Raw genomic sequence first — 22080 nt, 5'->3', positions numbered from 1 at the left:
AATGAAAACAGCTTGATATAAGTGTTGTTGACCGACCGGACATGATTGCTTGAGGTGTACTTGCCGGAGTGATGTTGTCTTTGTTGTGATGGCTATTATGCTATAACTTGTCATTGAGATCTCTCTAACTCATGGTAACCTCAGGTCACCAGACCTTCACCTCGGAGGAAAGCCTAAAATGATGCCCTTGAGCGTGGGGAATATCTTAGTTTAAAACTTCCGGTTTGGTAGTCCTGGCCAAAGTGTAGTCCATGCAGACTACAACATGACGGACTGTAGGTTTTTTCCACTCCGAACGGATCAGAAACCCAAAAATGCAACTGATCCCATAATAAACTGATGGCAACAGAACTCAAAACTCATCATAAAGTGACTGGTCCATGTGCAGTCTGCTGCTCATGTTAAGAGCATATCTGATTTATGACACGTACCGGTATGTCTCTCTCTCTCTCTCTCTCTCTCTCTCTCTCTCTCTCTCTCTCTCTCTCTCTCTCTCTCTCTCTCTCACTCTCTCAGCAATAATTTCTGTTAAACAGAGCACCCTGGGGCATCACTGGAGCACATTAAGTCCAGAATAATTGCCAATAGTCAATATTTCTTTGTTGCTGTACGGTGTTCAATAATATGCTTTTGTATTAACGTTCCTTACCATGGTACTCTACATGACTAGCAGGTCAACAATATTTATTGTTATTGCTAATGTTTATTGTAATTTAACTTAACCATTAAATGTTATGGTTTCAGTCTTGGCTAACTGTTAGCATATGACATTTGGCTAATGATTAGCTAACGGGCTAACATTACCTAATGTGTCTGTTAATGTTGCATTAAGCGTTATTTAAAAACGTCCCCCCTTTGGTTAGTTCCATGGTTTGAGGGCATAGTGTGTCACACTGGTTCAGCAAACCTACACTGTGTATATGTGTGCACTGCACACGTGTCTGTGCTCCACATAGTGTATGGAGCCAATGAGTTAGTTACATTTCCATTTCAAAGCAATGTGTCAGCACCAGCAGAAGCTACTTTCATCCATTAATGTGATTTTAGAGGGAGAGGAGTGAGACAGAATGAAAGACACAGTCGCAGCAATAATTACTCTGGGTGGAAATAGGTTTGTAAATTCTCGATCTCTGTCTCCTCTCTCTCTCTCTCTCTCTCTCTCTCTCTCTCTCTCTTTCCTGACTTCTTGTTCACCTCTTTCTCTTGTTTTCCTTCTCCCTGGTTCTTTCTTTAACTCTGATCTTAATCATAGTGTTGCATGTGTTACCTTTATTCCACACATATATTAATGGCCCGCTGTGTCAACTGGTTTATTCTGTAGTTTCCATGTAGTACAGGTATGTGCATAAATTCAAGTGTACAAAGCTGTGTGTAGCGTTTGTGTTTTTGGTGTCATGTTATGGTTAGCATGTTTATGCAAAGTTAGCCCTGATACATGACTGTCATATACCGGTAGGCCTATTATCATGGATGATCTTCAAAATGGTGTTTGCACTTATTCCCTCTTTGGTCCGTACATAAACGCGGTGCTACTGGAAGGAGAAAAACGTCCGGCCCCCCAAAAATATCCGGTCCCCGAAAACATGTCTGGGCTCTGAAGTGTTGCCTACACCTGGCCTAGATATGGCCTACACCTTGGCACACACAGCTCAAAGTTTGTTGTATGCCCAGGGTCCCATTGGCCATGCGTCGCAGGACACGCTGTGATTGGCCAGCGGGCGGTTAATGAAATTTACGCATAAATAGCACAGCTCATTCACACTAGGTGTGATTTTTTTTATCCCACTATTTTGCAACCCATTTTTCACCCAGTGCCAATTATCTAATGTATCATGGGCGCTACACTCCTTTTGCCAACCTGGGGAGAGCAACGGACTGACCTCATGCTTCCTTCTATGCATGAGTAGTCCAAGTCGCTTCTTTTCACCTAACTAGGGGAGAGATTCCCCGGTTGGATGTAGCGTGCGGAAGGAACAGGTTATTCCAAACAGTTCCTTTCCCCTCCATCAGGCGCCCTGGCTGGCCATGGGGAACTAGGTGTGATATTTATTGAACAATACGGAAATTATTTTGAAGTTCATCCAAGTCATGACAGATGACTGTTTTGTGATCCAAGGCTAATGCTAAGTAGGATATGCTTGTTTAAGTGTGCATATGTATATTTGTGAGTGCATAATTGTATAAAATAAATAAATACAATTATGCACTCAAAAATATACAGTATGCACGCTTAAACACACTTTGCATAAATGTGCAAACGATACCACATTTTTGTTTACAGTATGTGTGAGTGCATTTCATGTCAAATAAACAAAGAAAATAAGGGAATGTTAGCCACAGGCTAATCCTCTAGCACTGCTCAAATGCTATCCATATTTAACAATCGGTTATAAATGCCAGCTTGTTGAGCCTGTGTTGTAGGGACAAACTGAAAATGGTCCCAGTGGTAAACAGAGTGAGACAAACAGACAGTAGAGAGAGAGAGAGAGAGAGGGAAAGCAGTATTCTAAAACGGCTAGTTCCATTCCTTGATTCTGATTGGCTGGTTGCTGTGGTATATGAGACTATAACCCACACCTTGAATCAGTTTATATAAAAGCCAGGTGCGCTATTTCTTCCCACTGTGCCGTGAGGCTGAACTAGAGAAGCGAGCGTTTGATTTTCACTCAAATCCTGCCGTGCGGGTGCTTCTAAACACCGCCCGCATGCATAGGACAGTGACTGCGCCTGATCTAACACATAAGTGTTGTTTCCCTTTTGGCAAAAAGAATGACGTGACTTTATAAACACACACTGGCTTCCGTAAGTTCCGTGCCTGGGATTGGCTGGTAAACAAGGAAATGTCTCTTCCTGGTGGCGGAGAAGTGTACTTTTTTATGGAATGTTATGATTTTCATGTTGCAATATTGGGACCGTTTTAGAAAAGCAATAAGCCACGCGAGGCTTGTGGTTACCGGGGTAGTTAGTATACACCGGCTGAGAGGGTCGGAAACACTCGGCTGTCGCCTCGTGTTTCCCAACGCCTCTCAGCCGGTGTATACTACCCCGGTAACCACTCGCCTCTTGTGGCTTATTGCTTTAATATATGTTGAAACCAGCATCATAGGAGAACAGCTGAAATGTTCCCCTGGTGCCCCATCGCTGCCCAATGTCAGTGTAATGTATTTGAAAGTGAGAGTTATAGAAAGAGGGGAAGGCTGACCCGCTGGCAGGCAGGCTGACTGGCTGGCTGACTGGCTGGCTGGCTGGCTGGCTGGCTGGCTAGTGGACTGATGGAATGACTGTCAACTAGATTGATTGACCGGGTGACTAGTTGTGAGATTGATTGACCGACTGGCTGGACGGTTGTTTGTCTTAGCGTTGGAAAAACTTGCTGATTGGTCAAATGCCTTTTATAAGCTATTTTATAAGTCTGCGGGGCAGGAGAGGGAGGGGAGGGATTATCAGAGCAAATGAGAGTGAGTAATAAAAGCAGAGAAAGAGAGAGGGAAATTGGAGTGCTGTTGAAATTCCACATTGGCTTTCACTCAGAACCTGACCTTGTATGTCAGTGACACACTGCTTATTAGTGTACAGAACTGTTTGTTTTTTTATTTTTTATCACAGATATCAATATCGTGCTATACATAAATTCATCATTTCACTCCAAGCGATATGTCAAATGATATAGAATCTAATTTAACGTCCATTTAAGCACTATTAATCTTAGATTCTATAGAGTGGTTGCGACCGTCAGGTCGCACTTACTATCAAAACCACCACAAAGTGTAAGTAACTCCGTCCCTCCGTCTGTCTGTCACACCTCACACGTCACACTCTTGCCCTGCTCATATCTCCGCAACCGTTGCCCCGATCCATGCCAAATTTTGCACACACGTTCCTTGCCTGCCAAACTACAACCTCCAAGGACCCCCGGAGCTCCCTGGGGGACCCCCAGATGTAAAAAATGACCAAATGTGCAAAAATGACCAAATGACCACCCCAACGGGGCTGCTCACGGGGAATTCCCGGGGACCACCGACTCCTGGTGCTCCAGAACGGATGCAAAAGTGGTGGCGCCCCCAGTGGAGGACCCCCTCCACTGCAGCTCACATAAAATGCCGTAACTCGGGCTAGGAGCGTCCGGGAGAGCCGGGGCCGGTACCTATTCGTCCGCCAAGGCAACGCGGAGACCCCACCCCTCATTTCTCACATGCCCCTCTTCTAGCGCCACCATGAGGCCGATTCTTGCAAAACACATTTTTGGACACTGCTCCTACAGATTTTGCCCTAAAATCACACAAATCGGTACACACTATGTCTACACGTCCCCCTACACTCAGGAACCAATGCCACTTACAGCCCTCTTTGTGTATACATGTCACCTGACGGTCGCTTATCTCCCGATTAGGGAGTCTTACTGGTATAATAAATGAAAACTAAAATGACGGTGAGGTGTGGGAATAGAGTACAGGAAGTATGGGAAGGAGGACAGAGAACAAGGAATGGAAGGAGGTTGGTGAGAAGGAGAGAAGCAAAATGTACTGAGAAAAAGGGAAGAATAATTTATAGTCTCAAGTGGTGTTGAGAGATTCTCATAAAGCTGTGTCCAAACCTGAAGCTATTCCTTCTATTCTAGTCGCTTCTATCGCTTCACTTTGGTCTCGCAGGTCCGCATTGATAAAAAGAATCACGTCCCATTGGAATCAAGGTGAAACACCTGGAAAAAAGGGAGTCCCACTCCCAACACCAAACACCAAAAACATTTCCGTGTTTCCGGACAACATCAACGCTGATTGTCCGTCAGGAGGACGCGATGGATGGAGTGCGGATGAAGCGAAGGTCGCTTCACTTGGATTTTTCCAAGTGGGGCGAAGATACCAAAGCAACCGTTCGCGCCGCCCCGTTCGGATGGTTTGCGCCACGCCCGTTAGCGGCGCACTCAGTCGCGCGGCATGTCGTCTTTGCATTCACTTTGTATGTAATCGCGCCGCTCGAACCATCCTGGTTTGGAATGGATGGATGCAGCTTGAGAAGTATGGGTTACACACCTTCTTAACCCATTAAGACCTGAGGCCCATTCTAAAAATGTCTTCTAAATCCTAACAGTTTTCAGAAAAAGTCTATACATGTTGTTAAATCAGTGGTGCTCAAACATTTTCTTGTCAAGGACCCCCAAAATTATATTGTATTTGGCTGCGGACACCCATCTTAAAATATTTTGTTCCAGGGACCACGATGGGGACTACCCATAAGTCCGAAGGTTCATTAGTCTGTTTGATTTTTAATAGCTAAAGCCATAAATAATGGCTAAACAACAGCTTTTTATCTGTCTGACTCTGACTCTTGTTTTAGCCTATGCAATTTTTAGAGTGTGACTAGTCTTTAGCCATTTTTAATTCAAACAAGACTAAGGGCCCTATTTTGGGGAAAGCACATTGGCATGACGAGTGCAGCGAATGGGTAAATTGACAATTTCCAGAGGACAAGTTGCGAGTCATGATACACTGCTATTTTTGACACACTTTAGTAGTCACAGTCACAATTATTACACAATCACAATTATTAGAGATAATCACAATTATTTAGCATAATCCTCATAATCTCTTCCATTTTGAAAAATATTAATATAATTTTCCAAAAAAAGAAAGAAAAAAGAAATGACTGGAAATAGCAGATCTACAAGCTCACACTGCATCGTAATACATTTCTTTTTTTTTACAAGGCTTAAAAGCCAAAAAAAATTAATTTCATTAATTATTTGTGTGACAATTAATCGACAAGTAAAATGACATGATCATGACAGCCCCAGTCTTTAGTTGGTGGAGGCAACATCAAAGTGTACCAATCCCAGTGCTGGGAAGTAACTGAGTACATGTACTTACAGTAAGTACTGTACTTAAGTACAGTTTTGAGGTATTTTGTACTTTACTTGAGTATTTCCAATTTCCAATACTTTTACTTCTAATCTACTGCATCTCGTATCGAAATATTGTACTTTTACTCCACCACATTTATTTGAAAACTTTACTTAACTAGTTACTTTGTAGATTGATTATTATTACAACACATACATTAACCACTTCAATCCTAAACATTTCGGCCATTTGAAAATAGACAATCTACAACAGGGGTCCTCAATAGGCGGACCGCGGTCCATGTCCGGACCGCGAGGCACCGCCAACTGGACCCAGGACGAATTAGGGAAAAAAAAAAGAAAAAGAAAACGGAACATATCGGCGTTTCGTTTCCACTTCTCCTTCACTTCATTGCATGCGCTCTGAGACTGTGTGTGTGTGTGTGTGTGTGTGTGTGCATGTGTGTGTGTGAGAGAGAGACAACGACACGCTGATTGGCTGATGCCGGGATACATAGTATTATGGGCTGTCATCTCTATGACAACGACGCGCTGTCAGGCTGTTACCACCACAGACCGTGCGTGGGAGCTTTCAGAGTAGGCAGCTAGCAGCTAGCTCTAGCTGCAGCCTGCAACAGTGCAACTAGTTATAAATCAGTGGGTTTTCATTCACGCTCATCAACATCAACGTGAATACGTTTGCAGGACTGTAATCTTCTCTCAGGAGAGTTTGTCGCGACGCACCACGGCCCGTGACGGCCGCCTCTCTTTTTGCATGGCGAGCTGCACGCAGTACTCGGTGGTACAGTACTGGAGTGAGCCACGAGCCGTTCCGTCAATCGTCACCGACGCGCAACAACTTGTTTTCAGATCGATATTCACGTTGCGACACAAGCATAAAATATTCGAAGATTATCCCAGTTTGTTAAAAGAAACCAGAGAAACTAACACTAGTGCAGAATATCTCTGCTCCACATTGATTTACTACTGTTCTCCTTTCAATGTGTTGTTGTTGTTAAGTGAAGTGAAGTGAGGTCCCCAAATGATTATGGAGGACTCAGAGTCCCCAGGCCAGGCCAGATGACAGTGAAGTTATAATTTAAAGACACTTTTAATAAAGAAAGAAATGGGAAAAAGACCATTACTGCATCAACAAACTACTAAAAAAACTAACATTAGCAAATGTAAAATAATGTAAGAAAGGTATCCCTAATGTAAGATTATGAGGGCAAGTGGCCATGACCTGAGGGCAAGTAGAACATGACCTGTACTTGCCAGACGGGCAAGTGCCTCTGAGACCATAGTGTCAACCCCTTGTTGGTACTTTTTTGTATCTTTGCCTACTATATAAGATTGACCGACATAAAAATAAGCGGATATATATGTTTATTATTATTTTTTTTTTCCGGACCCAGACCGGTTTCAAAAAAATATTTGTGGACCTTCAAGATTTGTATTTGAGGATCCCTGATCTACAAGCTCACAATGCCTTCGCAATGCAACGCATTGTGAGCTTGTAAATCTGATATCTTCAAAAGATTTTTATACATTTGGAAACTTGAAATGGGACATTCTGCATAAATGAACGAACGTTCGTATTGGCAGCGAGCTAGGGTCAAAATTGGGGCGAACGGGAACGTCCGAAGCAGTAAAAGAGTTAAGTACATTTTGATGCCAAAACCTGTGCTTTAACTGAAGTACATTTTGAATTCTGGACTTTTAACAGAGTATTTATGTTTGGTTGCACGCTGAGAGCAACTAAACATAAAATTACTCCCTTCTCCACCAGTCCCGCCCAAACGTTTTAGTCTAGTTTTCATTTTGTTGACGAAATTGTCAATATATTTAGTCTTAGTTTTAGTCACCATAGCTTAGTTTTTATTTAGTTTTCATCAGTGAAAAAAACATAGTCGACAAACATTTTTCGTCATAGTTACTGCTTTGAGAAATCATTTGCATACATCGAATGCCAGTTGCTCTAAATATAATTGCACGATATCTGCTTCCAGCAGTGTGTTTGAGGTGCCTGCACTGACCCCGCACTTCCCACACAACTTTGGTCCTTCCATGACACTGTGAATAAGAACATTAGCACTGTTACACTGAGCACCGTGCACTGCTCTTAAAGGCATTGAAAGATGATAATTGTATTAGTCATAATTATATCCACCTGCAACACAGAGACATTACAGGACGACTCCCACACTTTTTAACCTATATTCATATATATCTAATATACGTCTATATCTAATATATCGTCGTTGTCGGGTGAAAACCTTGTATGTCCAAAGCCGTTCGTTTTGCAGGCATTGTGTGCTTTTAGATCTGCTGTTTTCACTACTTTTGTGCGACGGCCTTGTACGATGAAGCAGGGCTGTACTTTGCAAAATAACATACAAATTTGAAACTTGGAGATACAAGGTTTCCACCCGACAACGACGATATATATCTTCATAGGAGGCCTGTGGGCAGTTCAGAAACCCACCTACCAGTGACATCATCGATGGGGAATCCAAGCTAATAGAAACTGCAGGATTTCTATTCCTGAAAATCTACCATGCTATAATGGAAGCCATTGTTTTATCGATAAAAATGTTAACATATTTTTCAAATTTTAAAAGAAGAAAAAAATCTGCCTAATGATGATGATGGGTTTCTGAACTCACCAGAGCCCTCCTAAGAGACACAGAAAATTGTGCCATTTTATCGTGAACATTAATTAGGACCAATTATATGAAGATAGGTTGAAAAGTTGTGAAGTCGTCCTTTAAGAGAGAGTTCTGTAAACTGAGAATAATCATATATTCAATAACATATCAACCTCAAGTTGATTTGTAACAGATTATTCCAAACCAGGTTACAGTAGAAATTTGTTTCAGTGTGTTGAACAAGAAGATGTGTAAGTTAAAGTACTAAGTACTAGTATAGTTCCAGCGTTGAACCCTCTTGGGTGTTTTTTAAGCATGCTCACACAGGAGTTAAAAGAGCAGGGCTCAACACTAAGGTCTCAGAGGCACTTGCCCGTCTGGGCAAGTACAGGTCATGTTCTACTTGCCCAAAGGTCATGCCCACTTGCCAGAAAAGTAAATCGTCCATTATAAAATGATAGGTAAAATTACTATTCAATTTAACACTTCTTTTCTCCTGCAACACACCCACTTAGGCTAGTCCAAACCATCACTCCATCCATCGTGCCAATGATTTATTCATCTGTTTTCTCCAAATAGTGCCCTATAGTCTAAAAGCCCCACTAGAAGCTGGCTAGCTCCTTAGACACAACCAGATCAAAATGGTGTAAACCAACTTACATTGCCATCCTTAGTGTCTCATATATTGGGGGCATATAATCACTGAAGGAGGCACCAGAGCCAAATGCCATGGGGTTACCAGAGTCAGTAGGGATCATCCTGGCTTGAGGGGCACTGGAGGCAAGGTAATACATTCACCCAAATGGTTACGGTCCGTCCACTGGGAACATGAATGCACTGGGTAAGTTTCATGGCAATGTACCCATTCGATTTTTGAGATATCTCTTAGGCAATGTCTGGGTAGTGCAAGGAAAGGCTTTGTTTGGGGTCACTGACATCCCTAGGCTCACATTAATGTGCTCAGATTGTTCCATGGAACTCCTCCTATTAGATCATGACATATTTTGACATTTTGGCTTGAGGATGGCGTTAAAGGCCATGCGGTCACCAAAATCAGAAGGATTCATCTTCTATTCATCTTCTATTCATGAACGTGTAAATTCCATTGGAGTCCAGCGAATAGATTACGAGGTACAGTATCTTGTTTGGGACAAAGTTGTGGGCTGGACGGATGGACTGAACGGATCTCCTTTAGGGCCTCATCGCTAGTGGGGATGAAAATCCATACGGTGTCTGATCCCTTCAGCGTACCGTATGTCAGTGGGATTTCAATTCATATGGGCAGAAAATGACACGTATCGTACTTCACGCTTCATTTAGGTTAGATGTAGTTGCTGTTGTTCCCAACGGTGCAAAACATAATGTCCCTTCCTTCCCTACTAGTACTCAGACACATGCACGCACGCACGCACGCACGCAAGCACGCACGCACGCACGCACGCACGCACGCACGCACACTGAACTTTTAAGTCGGTCCCATGTTAATTCACTTCTTTGAATTAAATTAGATCATCAATAATTGCCGTACTCCCTGGGTCTCTCCCTATCTCTCCCCTGATATCTCTCTTTGTTTCCCTCCCTGCCTCTCTTGTTTCCTCACTCTTGCACTTCTATTTTAAATCTCGGTGGCTTTCCCCACCACGCACCCCCCCCCCCCCCTCCCCCCATCCCCCTTCCCTCTCCCCACTCTTTGCCCTTTCCAGTTCTTTGATTGGGTTGTTGGCATTTTCATTGAGAAGTCTATACGAGCATTGAAATAACTTTCCCTGTCACAGTAGATCTCTCTCTCTCTCTCTCTCTCTCTCAACTCTCTCTCTCTCTCTCTCTCTCTTTCTCTCTCTCTCTCTCTCTCTGTGTCTCTGTGTCTGTTTCTCTCCCTTCATCTCCGTTTCAGTCTTTTCTCACCTCTATAACTGTCCCCTCACCCAGTGGTGTCAGTTCAGCAAAAGCTAAGGTATGGCAATATGACTGGTGTCTTCGCGCAACCTTTTCCTAGAGGCCCTAACTCTCTCTGTGTCTCAAACCCTCTCAATCCCCCATCTTCCTTCTCCTTTTTTCTCTGCCCATCTCCAGTTTATCTTGGCCTCCCGCCCACCTCTTCCTTTTCATTTTATTTCTTCTTTTCTTTTTGCCTTATTTCTACTCACCCCACCCCACCCGCTCTCGCTCTCTCTCTCCCTCTCTCTATCTCTCTGCTCTGCTATCCAAACTCAGCCGCTTCTGCGGATCGTTTGTATAAATGTCAGCTGGCCACACAAGCTACTGTTGGTATTATAAACAGCTTTCTAGTCTATACCAAAGAGAGAGTGAGGGCGAGCGAGAGAGCTGACGCTGCGCTTTCCTTGTGTTTCTGGCAGCCGAGAGAGAAGATGATGTTTGAAAATTGAGAGAACATGTACAAGGATGATAGAAGACAAAGGGGAGGGGGGGAGAGAGAGAGAGAGAGAGAGAGAGAGAGCTAACAGAAGAGAGAGAGAGAAGAGAGATTAACCCATTGAGGACGGATACCCCTATTTGTAACAAAAATAGTTTTAAAATGACGAATTCAAAACGAACGGTTTTGGACATACAAGGTTTCCACCCGAAAATCATGATTTAGAGGCGTTTTTAGAATGGGCCTCAGTCCTAAATGGGTTAAAAGGAGGAGAGAGACGGATAATGAGGTTGGGAGGAGTGGGAGCTGATGTAAGGAGTGGTAGGAGTGAGGCCTGTCTCTCCATGGCTTTAATCTGTTGATGGTTGCGTCGGAGAACCAGACAATGGACCGTCCTCCCACAGAGCCCTCAGCCTCCACCAGGCTCTGCATACAGATCGTGCCCTTGCCCTTGCACCTTGAAACCCCTTGTAACCACAGGGTTGTTGAGCGCTTTGCGTGGATCCCCGACTTGATATCGTCTCTGTCGGGCAGAAACCTCGTATCTCCGAAGTTTCAAATTTGTATGTTTTTCTCGCAAAGTAAAGCCCCGCTTCATCATACAAGGCCGTCGCACAAAGGTAGTGAAAACAGCAGATCTACAAGCACACAACGCCTCGCGGTGCGAGGCGTTGTGTGTTTGTAGATCGGCTGTTTTCACTATCATTTTTAAAATGATAAATGCAAAACGAAGAGTTTTGGACATACAAGGTTTCCACCCCAACAATGACAATATGTATCATTTTGTCCGCAGACCCCCCCATTTGAAAGGTCTCTGTGCCGAGGACCCCCATAATGGTTCAAAAAGCTTATAGCTTGATCTGCAAGCTCACAGTGCATCGCATCGCGGCACGTTGTCAGCTTGTAGATGAGCTATTTTCGCATGGCTGGAAAACAAATTAGGGCTTAAAGGGTTCAACTGTTCCTCACCCCCTGGATGGACCCCTGTGGGTCCCCGGACCCCACTTTGAGAAACAGTGTTGCAGACTAAGAGCAGCTTTGTAGCTGTTGTGAATGAGTTCTACTTTGTGTTATATTGTCCCTTATGTCCCTAAGGTCAAAACACAAGTGCTAAAACTCTGATTCGATGTGGTTCAGTGATGCAGAGAGGACTTAAATAGCTTTTTGAACGCAAGGTACAGCATTTGCATTGGCTGAAATCGTATAGAAAGCAAACATATACACGATAGTTTTATTTAAATAATTGTTTACATTTTGTTTTCTCTTTGTGGCTGCAGCTTTCAGTGAGAAGTGAAATAAATGTATTGTTGTAAAATAACATTTTCATTCATTCATTATTCAAGGAATGGTGTCGAAGGACAAGGCACGTAAATAAAATGGTATCAATTAATTAATTCATACTGTACTTCTTCTACATGGTAAAATCATCTGTGTTCATTTATCCCTTTGTGTCTGACTGTACAAATGTAACCAAAGGACCCATTTGACTTTGTTGCACCCAAGCAGCTCCTACAGCACTTCCATAGGGCCGATACATCCACTCCACTTTTAGAGTCGAATTTATTTCGGTTCGGTTCAGGGAGTCACAAAATCTAGGCAGCACCAAACAGCCGAACTAATGACGGTACCTGCTCCCTTGAACCTCTGAATGTGTTGTAGTTTGGACAGAGCCGAAACGAAATACATTCGGCTCTAAAAGTAGATTATGCATTGGTCCATCGGATCCATTTGGTATCATTTACACTCTCATTTAGCTGGGGACCACCTGGAACCCCCTCAAGGACCACTGGTGGTCTCCGGACCACTGGTTGAAAACCACTGTTATATCAATAAGTAAGTGAAACAAATCTGAAGTCTTCTCCAAATGTTTTAAATTTAGTTTTGGTGCCAAGTGCACTAAAACCTATACGGCTTATTGCGGAGAGAAATTACCCTGATTTGTGCAATGATTTAGCCTGTGTCTAAAGTGTCTAAAAGGTATTTGAAAGGATTTAGACTCATTTAGAGTCAGATATGATCAAATCAAATCTCACTATCTGCCTTCTTTTATTTTTTGTGGTATTATATTGTATCTCGGCAATGGAAAAACGACAACAAAACCGCTTATTACCTCAATCCCTTTGTTCAAATGATCCTAAGCTATTGACAAACCGGTCACACAGTTTACAACAGTCTGTAAACATGATAGATAAGATTGGTAATTATTGTTATTGACGGATAGTTAAAACAGTTTATAGTATCAGTATTACCGGCAGGGGAAAATCTGGCTTGTGACTGTGTTTTAAAAGACACTGCAGAAATGTACAAGTCTTCTTGTTAGCCTATAGTGAGTGGAACTAAAACCTCTGACAACATGGTATATTATTGGTGGCCATGGCAGCTTAGTGCAGGGGTCTTCAATGTTTTCAGGCCAAGGACCCCTTAGCTGAGAGGGAGATGAAGCAGGGACCCCCTACATGTTGTATAAATGTGTGTTGCAGATTTTAATCGATTTCATAGATAGATTCATAGACTTGTTTGACAGCACTGTCATCAGTACGCAATTATGTTGGATTTGTGTGTTTTTCAGACATTTAATCACTTAAATTGTCGATACTTTGTAAACTTGACATATAACTCGGTACTTGGTCTGCAAGTACCGCCTTGCAGCCCCTCGCTGCAAGGCGCTGAGAGCTTGTAGATCTGCTATTTTAGGCCAAAGTTCTCCTCAGAATAGGGATGTGAGGGTTCAAGTTGTTAATCTAAAAGAATGATCCAATCACACAAAGATGTAGTAACTCTGAGGACCCCCTAGAGGTCCCGGACCCCCTGTTGAAGACCCTTGGCTTAGTGGGTAGAGAGGCTGTCTGGTAAACAGAAGGTCTCCCCCCCCCCCCCCCCAGGCACAAACACAGAATATCACACATAATCACATAATGATGCCTGCCTTTGTTGCAAATCTTGACTGACAGATCGAGTGAATCCAGCTGAAAGCATTGATTTCATCTCATCAATGGGCTTCACTTCACTTCACAGCTTGACTTTTTTTTAAATTTACAAACATAAGCAAGAGAAAAGAGCGCACAAGGTAAACACACAAGCTTTGCCGGGAGTTAGTACACACACCCCAAGGGGCTTATTAGTGAGACCCCGGTGCTATTGGAACACAGAGCAAACATAACAACTATAGGAAGTGCATCATTTTATTATCGGCTAAGTGTTGATTGCACGAACACAGGAAGTACATCAGGTTCATGATTAAATATTTACTAGCAGTCATTATAAATGTTGCAGCCCAGCACCAGCTTTATAGCACATTAATGATCAACATTAAGCAGATTAATGTGCAACCTAATGTATAATAGGAACAGAAAAATGTATAATAATGTACTCCCTTCTCTTACTTCTTGTCATGACTACCCTCTCTTATACACAGTAAGATCTTCTTCAGTGTTCATTTATCCATTTGTAACTCTGAACATGTACAAATGTAAATATGGTTTACATTTGTACACGTTCAGAGTTGAAGTTACACTCAGGATTTACAGTTCATGCATTCTGGGGAACACAAGCAGATCCAGCATTAGAACGTACTCAAACATCCATTAATGTAGCAAAGACATTTTGTAAATATATTATGATCTTTTATCTTCTCTTCACCCTTGTTCCTCTCCTCTCCTCTCCTCTCCTCTCCTCTCCTCTCCTCTCCTCTCCTAATTGTGACTTTAAAAGCGTGTTGGTGTCGCCTGCTGGTGTCAAGCTGTTGAGAGGGCATGAAGAGGTTTCTAAATGAAAAGCTAAATTTAGCTAAATGACTTCCTCTGTTCAGATCTGATATGATCCTCTCCTCTCCTTCTCTCCCCTTGTGACTCAGTTCTCTCCTCTCTTCTCCTCCTCTCCCTCCTCGTCTGTCCCTGTCACTCTCTACCCACTCCCACTTTCTCCTCTCCTTATGTCTTATCTGGCTCTACCTCTCATTTTCCCTCCATCCCTCCGCCCACACGCTCCCGTTTGTGGCGTTCGTTCTGTAATCGGCGGCCTTTCTGTGACTGTCTCTCTGCTAGTCATTCTGCGGACATTCAGGGTGTGAAAGGGTCAAGACGTTTTCTGCTACTTTCTACTGTCTGACATCTTAATCATGTGGCTCTGTGGGGAGTTTTGATAACACGAGAGAATGTGTCTTTAAATTGTCTGTCTGTCTCTGTCCGCTCCATGCAATAATAGCGACCTTAAGCAACGCTACGGCAACGGCAGATGACAACGGTAACCGGAAATGATCCGCACTCGATAGATAAACCTGCCGTCGCCGACGGCAGAAGGTCCCTTCCCACGTAGCGCCTACTCCGTCTGTAGCGTGTACGCGTCGCCATGGGAACCAAAGCGTTCAATGAAAGGGGTGGGAACCCGTCACCGCCGAGGCTTATTGCTTAACCATTTTGACCACTACGGCGATTACGTCATAGCAGCCGTAGTCCGCCTGGCGTTGCTGTCCTGAAAATCATCAAGCTTAAAGCCGCTAATGTGTCTTCAAGAGCCTTTCTCCACCACAGGGCCAAACCAGAACTAGAACCACAACTTTCCAGAACCAAGAACTTTCAAGAACCGGTGAAGTTCCGGGACCAAGTTCTGCTTACGTTTCCATATAGGGTTAGGGTTCTGGAATTGGTTCAGGTTCTGGAATGTTCTGGTTCCACCTCTTAGTGGAAAAGGGTCTTTTGCCTGTCTGTGACTAATTATTGAAGTCTCTTTCCTGATAATTATGGTCAGAGAAGATTATGATAGTCTCTCTAAAGCAGCACTCAGTGGTGACTCAGCCAGTGATCTAGCCAGGAAGTTCCCAATGAGGTGTCATATTCAGTCTCCAAAGCCTCTAATGGTGCCATGGCATTGGTCCGAAATGTAATTGTTCCTACATCCCATTAGTCAGAATCTGGTGCTGTTAACCTGGTGATACTATACCTAAACCTAACCCTAACCTCAGTAAAACTATGCCTAAACCTAACCCAAACCCTAATCCTAACCTCAGTAAAACTATGCCTAAACCCAACCCTAACTAAATTCGGACAAATGAGATGTAGGACTAATGAGATTTCGGACGTACGGTATGGGCAGTCCCAGCGCTAATTACCAAATTTCTATATACAGTACAGTACATGCAAATTACAAGTTTCATTAAAATATAATTTATATGATATGTTGTGATAACACAATACCAGTAAGACTCCCGGTCGCTTATCTCCACAAATAGGCCAAAAGTTTGTTTTACCAATTATTACACTCTATGTGAACATTTACATCAACAAATCCCAAGTACTGGTTTTTAGAGGTGCTGAGTGTGGCGCAGCAGCGTGTCATGCATTTTCTGCAGGGCCTTGTCACACCTTTGCCCTGCTCATATCTCCGCATCAGTATGACATCACACTGCTGACATCAGTATGACATCACACCGTACACAAATGACCCTTATATAAGACCGGCATTATCTACCGACAGATTAGTAACAAGATGTCAAAATCGTTGAAGGTTGAATCTCCAGATATGGAGATAACCAACACATCCCTCCATATATGAAGATAACCGACGAATCTCACTAAGTCTGACCTCACAAGCCCCATATTTGGACACGAACAACATATAACTCCATATATAGAGACATAGCTGCTGACATCAGTATGACATCACACTGCTGACATCAGTATGACATCACACCATACACAAATGACCCTTATATAAGACCGGCATTATCTACCGACAGATTAGTAACAAGATGTCAAAATCGTTGAAGGTTGAATCTCCAGATATGGAGATAACCAACACATCCCTCCATATATGGTGTGATGTCATACTGATGTCAGCAGTGTGATGTCATACTGATGCGGAGATATGAGCAGGGCAAAGGTGTGACGTGTGACCGACGGACGGACGGACGGACGGACGGACGGACGGACGGACGGCCGGTGGAGGTTTTGATACTAAACTGCGACCTGACGGTCGCAATAATAATGACATAATGTAATCATAATGTAATATAACATAATTATATTAAAGCTGTTTTTTTAAGCTAATATCTGAGTCAAATTAATCTCTTGATAGCTGAAGATCATGTTTATTGTTAAATGTGCAGGCATGTATTGTCACAGAACAAATACATTATTGCAACAACAATACAAAGAAGTAAATTCAATAATAGTACTGGCAATCAAAATATTAATCACATTTCCTGCTAATCTAGTGTGAGTGGGCGGGAGGTCAGGAACGCAATGTAGGGAGAGCTGAAAAGTACCGTAATATTGCTGCAAAACTAACAGAGGCTAGACTGAATAATCAACATCTTTCAGTCAGTGATGAGAACACAGCGTGTATCTATACATCTTCGGAGAACCCAGTCTCACTGAAACATAAAGAACGGAGCAACAGGATTAGGTCACTGACTGTAAATAAACAACCCACTGTTCATAATTACCTTGACCTAATTACCTGACTTGCTGCAGGTGTGCCTGTGTGGTGCCACAGCCACCACCAAAACCAGACACCAAAACAACTCCGTAACAGGAAAATACCACTGTGAAGATAGCTGTCGTCTCAAGTTTAAGCCAGTGAAACCTCCTCTTTCACCACATTTCTCTTTTCTGTATTCTCCATTTGTTCATTCATTCCACATCTCTCCTCTCCTCTCATCTCATCTCATCTCATCTCATCTCATCTCCTCTCCTCTCCTCTCCTCTCCTCTCCTCTCCTCTCCTCTCCTCTCATCTCCACTCTACCAAAACATTAAAGCAATGACAGGAGTCAAAGACCTCTCACTGGCCACACAATTACTCACAATACAAGTGTCAACTTTTATATCCCTTCACTTCCCCCCGCCCCTCCATTTACATTTGTTCTAAACAGCAATGATAGGGAATGATAGGAAGTGACTACTGCTAGACAAATAACAAAACTATCTGCTCTGCCATCATGACTATATATATATATATATATATATACAGTATATGTACAATATATGTGTATGCAAATGTATATGTATATGTTGTTGTCGGGTGGAAACATGGCATGTCCAAAACCATTCGTTTGGTATTTATCATTTTAAAAATGATTTAAAATAGTGAAATTAGCTCATCTACAAGTACTTGTAGATTGTTTATTTTCACTAGTCTCGTGTGACAATCTTGTTAGATGAAGCAGGGCTTTATATGAACTGCAGTAACGGTATCAAAACATAAATGCAACTGAGCCATAAGTGCACACACACCGCCCGCCTGTCGTCATCATATTTTCTCTGCTCCGTTCTAAAGCATGTTGTGAAAGGTCGGCCAGCTCTAAGCTCCTCATAAGTCTTTGTGCTGCCCTGCCCTCCCTGAGCCTTTAGGTTTGGTTAAACACCTTGGCACTGCGGTCTTTAACCCAATGAACCCTGGTGCCCTGTTCCGGGGCTGTCATCATTCAGCAAAAATAGACAAACGTTCAGATTTGGTACAGAGGGGGAAAAAAAATAATAGGGCCATGGATAGAGCCCTGGGGGACCGCTGTCAACGAAATATAGGGTTTAGGTGGTTACACACCTGCTTCTCACTATTGTGTCATGGTAGGTTTTCCAGCACAAGATGACTACTGTGTTACAAATGCACTTCAGCTGAATGGCCAATAAAATGATCTGCATCTAGGGCTGTCACGATTATGACATTTTACATTTAATTTTCTCTCAAATAATTGCGATTAACGATTTAATTGTGTTTTTGTCGTTGACAATTACATTTCTGTTTGGCTTTTAGGCTTTGAAGTTACACATGGTAGATATACCACATAAGCTAAATATACAAAGAAATTACTTGACATATTTGACAACTTTATACTTAAAAAAGAACACTGAGAGTGGAAATAGCCGATCTACAAGCTCACAACGCGTCGCGATGCGACGCGTTGTGAGCTTGTAGATCTGCTATTTCCCCAAAAAATTAATCACGATTATGTCAAACAATCACGATTAGACGATTATGTAATAATTGTGACAGCCCTATCTGCATCCATGCAAAACTTTATAAGCAAATTGAAAGGTTATTTTGCTTGTATGTATTGCTTTCTCTCCCACTGGGCGAGGGTAGAGGTGGCTTTGTTTGGAAACAATGGCTTGTTATCATGATTCCTTTTATTTATCAGTAGTGCAGTGTATATCGCTCAGTGCAGCTTTAATCTTGCCGTGGTGGCTTGACCCTGACAAATTAGAACACAACCAACAGATGTACATCGTTAGACAGGCACTGCTATGCCTACAGCGTGTGACTTAGAGGCGTATTTAAAAGCTTAAAACGAAACGAAAACAACCTAAATGGCTTGCAACACAACTGTCAACTCTATAAATCTTGAATGCACAACGCCAGGAAACACCAGCCAATGTACACAAGCTATAGGCTAGTTATAGCTCTCTTTAACTGATTTGTAAAAGCATGTCTGCGGTCCTCATACGTTGGACATAACAGTGGCCTCTAGCTTTCTTCTGCATGACAGAGCACTCATTTCAACCATGTAACCACTCTATTTTTAACAGTAACTGTAAGTCGATGACTGTAGGATATATACTGTGTGTGTATACTGATATACTTTGTTTTATTATTTATTTTAGTATTTTTTTTAATGTATACATATGGGTGACTGGGCCTTCTACTTGGCCTCTCCGGGACTCTCCCTGACCACCTGAGAAAACCGCAATCTGTTGATGCTTGATGAGAGGACTACCGTACACACAGAGAAATAAAGGGCCGGTTTTGTACCTTAAAAGGTACAAAGGCTTCGTCGCTGGGGGCGTACCCTCGCTGGGTACAGAATTGTACCTTTAACACTGGTACATTATTGTACCTTCTTGTTTGTACCTTATAAGGACCATTTCTGTACCCCGAGTGACAATATTGTACCTTCTTGTTTTTACCTCTAAATAATTTATGTACCCCTATAGTGACAACATTGTACCTTCTTGTTTGTACCTCTAAACCATTTCTGTACCCCCAGTGAAAATCTTGTACCTTCTTGGAAACCTTTTTACAGGTTGTAAAAAGCAACATGTAGATCTTCTTCAAACACAAAATAAAACCCAGTCAGATCTGCAATAAAACATTTATTAAAACTGTAAAACAAAACATGAGGTCACACCCTCCAACAAGTTATCCATTCACTGTAGCATAGAATGAAAATAAAGAATAATATATTTACATTTCTAAAAGCGCACATAAAAAAGTAATTCCTTCTTTGAACAAATGAGACAACTCACAGAAAGGCAAACAAGTTAAGGAGCAGTTGGATTGATGCCAAAAGTCCAATGCAGAAGGTCTGAAGCAGTAAGTATCCATGAGGAACTGATGGCTGGAATGCAGCAACATGACAATCTGGCAGGGAACAAAGAACAAGTATAAGTAGTGAATGGATTGTTCTAAATCTTAAAATACAAAGAAAAAACATTATTTATTTATTTTTTGCACATATTTATGCTCAAACATAAATCCTAAACAAGTCAGAAGTTAATTCACACAAATGCTAACTTTATCTTTCTGCCTTCAAGCCTAAAGTTACCTTTAAATGAATTCCAGTGTGAAGCAGGCTTGATCCTTGAATAGCAGTTTGTAATGTGCTGCAGCCTTGTGTTACTGTAAGGAATACAAATACAATCAGACCCAATATTAAGTCACTCTTACCTAGTAATTACTTAAAAATACAAACAAATGTTATACAGGCATAAATAGTGTGCACTTTGAAGTTCAAAACAGCACATCCATGAGGAACAGAACAGTATCTATACCAGACAGTCTGGCTCTTAGCAAGCAGAACAATTTTAACTTTACAAATATCCAATAAATACTTCCAATTTTGAGTACATGCAATGTAGAGTGGATAAAGTCACCTGTAAACACAGTTGGGATGTCTGGAAGGCCATCTTAATCCTCCAACTTGACTTGACTGTACTTTGCAGTGCTGAATACTGGTTTTCTGGCATATACCACATGGACTCCAGTGGTGTGAATCTCCAGATATTTTCTCTAGATTTAAGCACATTAACAAATAAACATTAAGAAATATCCCTGAATGGCAATGAGGGACAAGTGTTTTCCCTGCTGCTTGAAATGTTTATTTACCTGACAGGTCTTCAGAGCAGGTCTCGTAGTGCCACCGCCTTTTTGTGCATTTATATCTAGATGTGCTCTGGAGCAGTACATCCAAAACAGGGCTCTGGCATTATCATCCAATGACCCACCTGGGTAGAAGGAAAGATGGTATAAAAGAAGCAAAACAGGATGTCACACAAATAGGGGTGGATACACTGCTTAAAATGGATTAGTTGAATAACTGAGAAAATATTTTGAGAGCATAAAATATACCTTTGGTTTTGAAAGTACATAAACAATCTATGCATATGTAGTGCAGCATTCCATTCAAGTCATCCAAGAATCTCCTGCTTCTCCTCCTGCTTCCTTGCACAAGCCCTGGTAAAGATAATGACAAAATAACAAACACATTAACCAGCCAGTATTGGTTTTGTACCTTCACACCTTTAAAGGAACATTTATGTACCCTGCGTGGCAACATTGTACCTTATTGATCTGTGCAACTCTAAAAGAACATGTCTGTACATGTCTGAGTGGCTACTTTATACTTACCCTCCACTACATTTAACAAGGAAATGCTATACTTTTAAGTTAATTCATTTATGTGAACCACCTTTTTTAGTGTACAACTAATTATTCACTCTTTGGGATAATGTCAAATGTATGCCAAGATGCCCTTACATTTAGTTAGTTATTCATTCCAACCTGCTAACTCTAACCTGATAACATAAGCTGCTAGCAGCTGACCTTTCAAACAGTTAGCACTAAACAGCACTTGAGATTAAAGTTTTGACCAATTTGGAAGAAAATAAAACACAGAGTTTTTCTCACCTTTGCCTTGCAGTCTTCCACACCTTTCAGATTTCACAGGACTTTGAGAAAAAATAGATAATTCAAATGTTCCATGTCAGCCATGTAGCTCTTGGCTCCAGACTCCAGTCCAGCAAGTAGTTAGCTGGCATGTTGAGTCACAGTCAGAATAACTTCTAGTTGTAAGTGCTTCTTACTCCAATGAGTACATTTTATGACTAATCTCAAGGTACAGTAGGCTAAACATGTTTGCTCTCTAAGCAAAAGATAAATCTCTCACTGTCTTTTCCCTCACAAACTACATCTGACTGTTGCATTTCCCCCCATAAACAGTAGCTCCTC

General features: G+C 42.1%; 1 protein-coding gene and 1 long non-coding RNA gene across 2 annotated transcripts in view; one reads left to right on the top strand and one right to left on the bottom strand.

The window, feature by feature from the left end:
• LOC308288605 (CUB and sushi domain-containing protein 1) overlaps nucleotides 1-22080 on the top strand; it is an 803860-nt gene that overhangs the window by 16717 nt on the left and 765063 nt on the right.
• LOC308288163 lies at nucleotides 20060-22022 on the bottom strand. The gene is made up of 6 exons (XR_013962175.1): nucleotides 21760-22022; nucleotides 21202-21306; nucleotides 20959-21077; nucleotides 20727-20862; nucleotides 20399-20472; nucleotides 20060-20214 (listed from the first exon to the last, which is right to left on the bottom strand). It is a non-coding gene; the product is annotated as an uncharacterized lncRNA (long non-coding RNA).

The sequence above is a fragment of the Nannobrachium achirus genome, assembly GCF_963921795.1.
Source record: "Nannobrachium achirus genome assembly, chromosome: 7".
NCBI lineage: Eukaryota > Metazoa > Chordata > Actinopteri > Myctophiformes > Myctophidae > Nannobrachium > Nannobrachium achirus.
The sequence above is the reverse complement of the archived record's forward strand: the minus strand, read 5'-3'. Positions and strand labels throughout refer to the sequence as shown.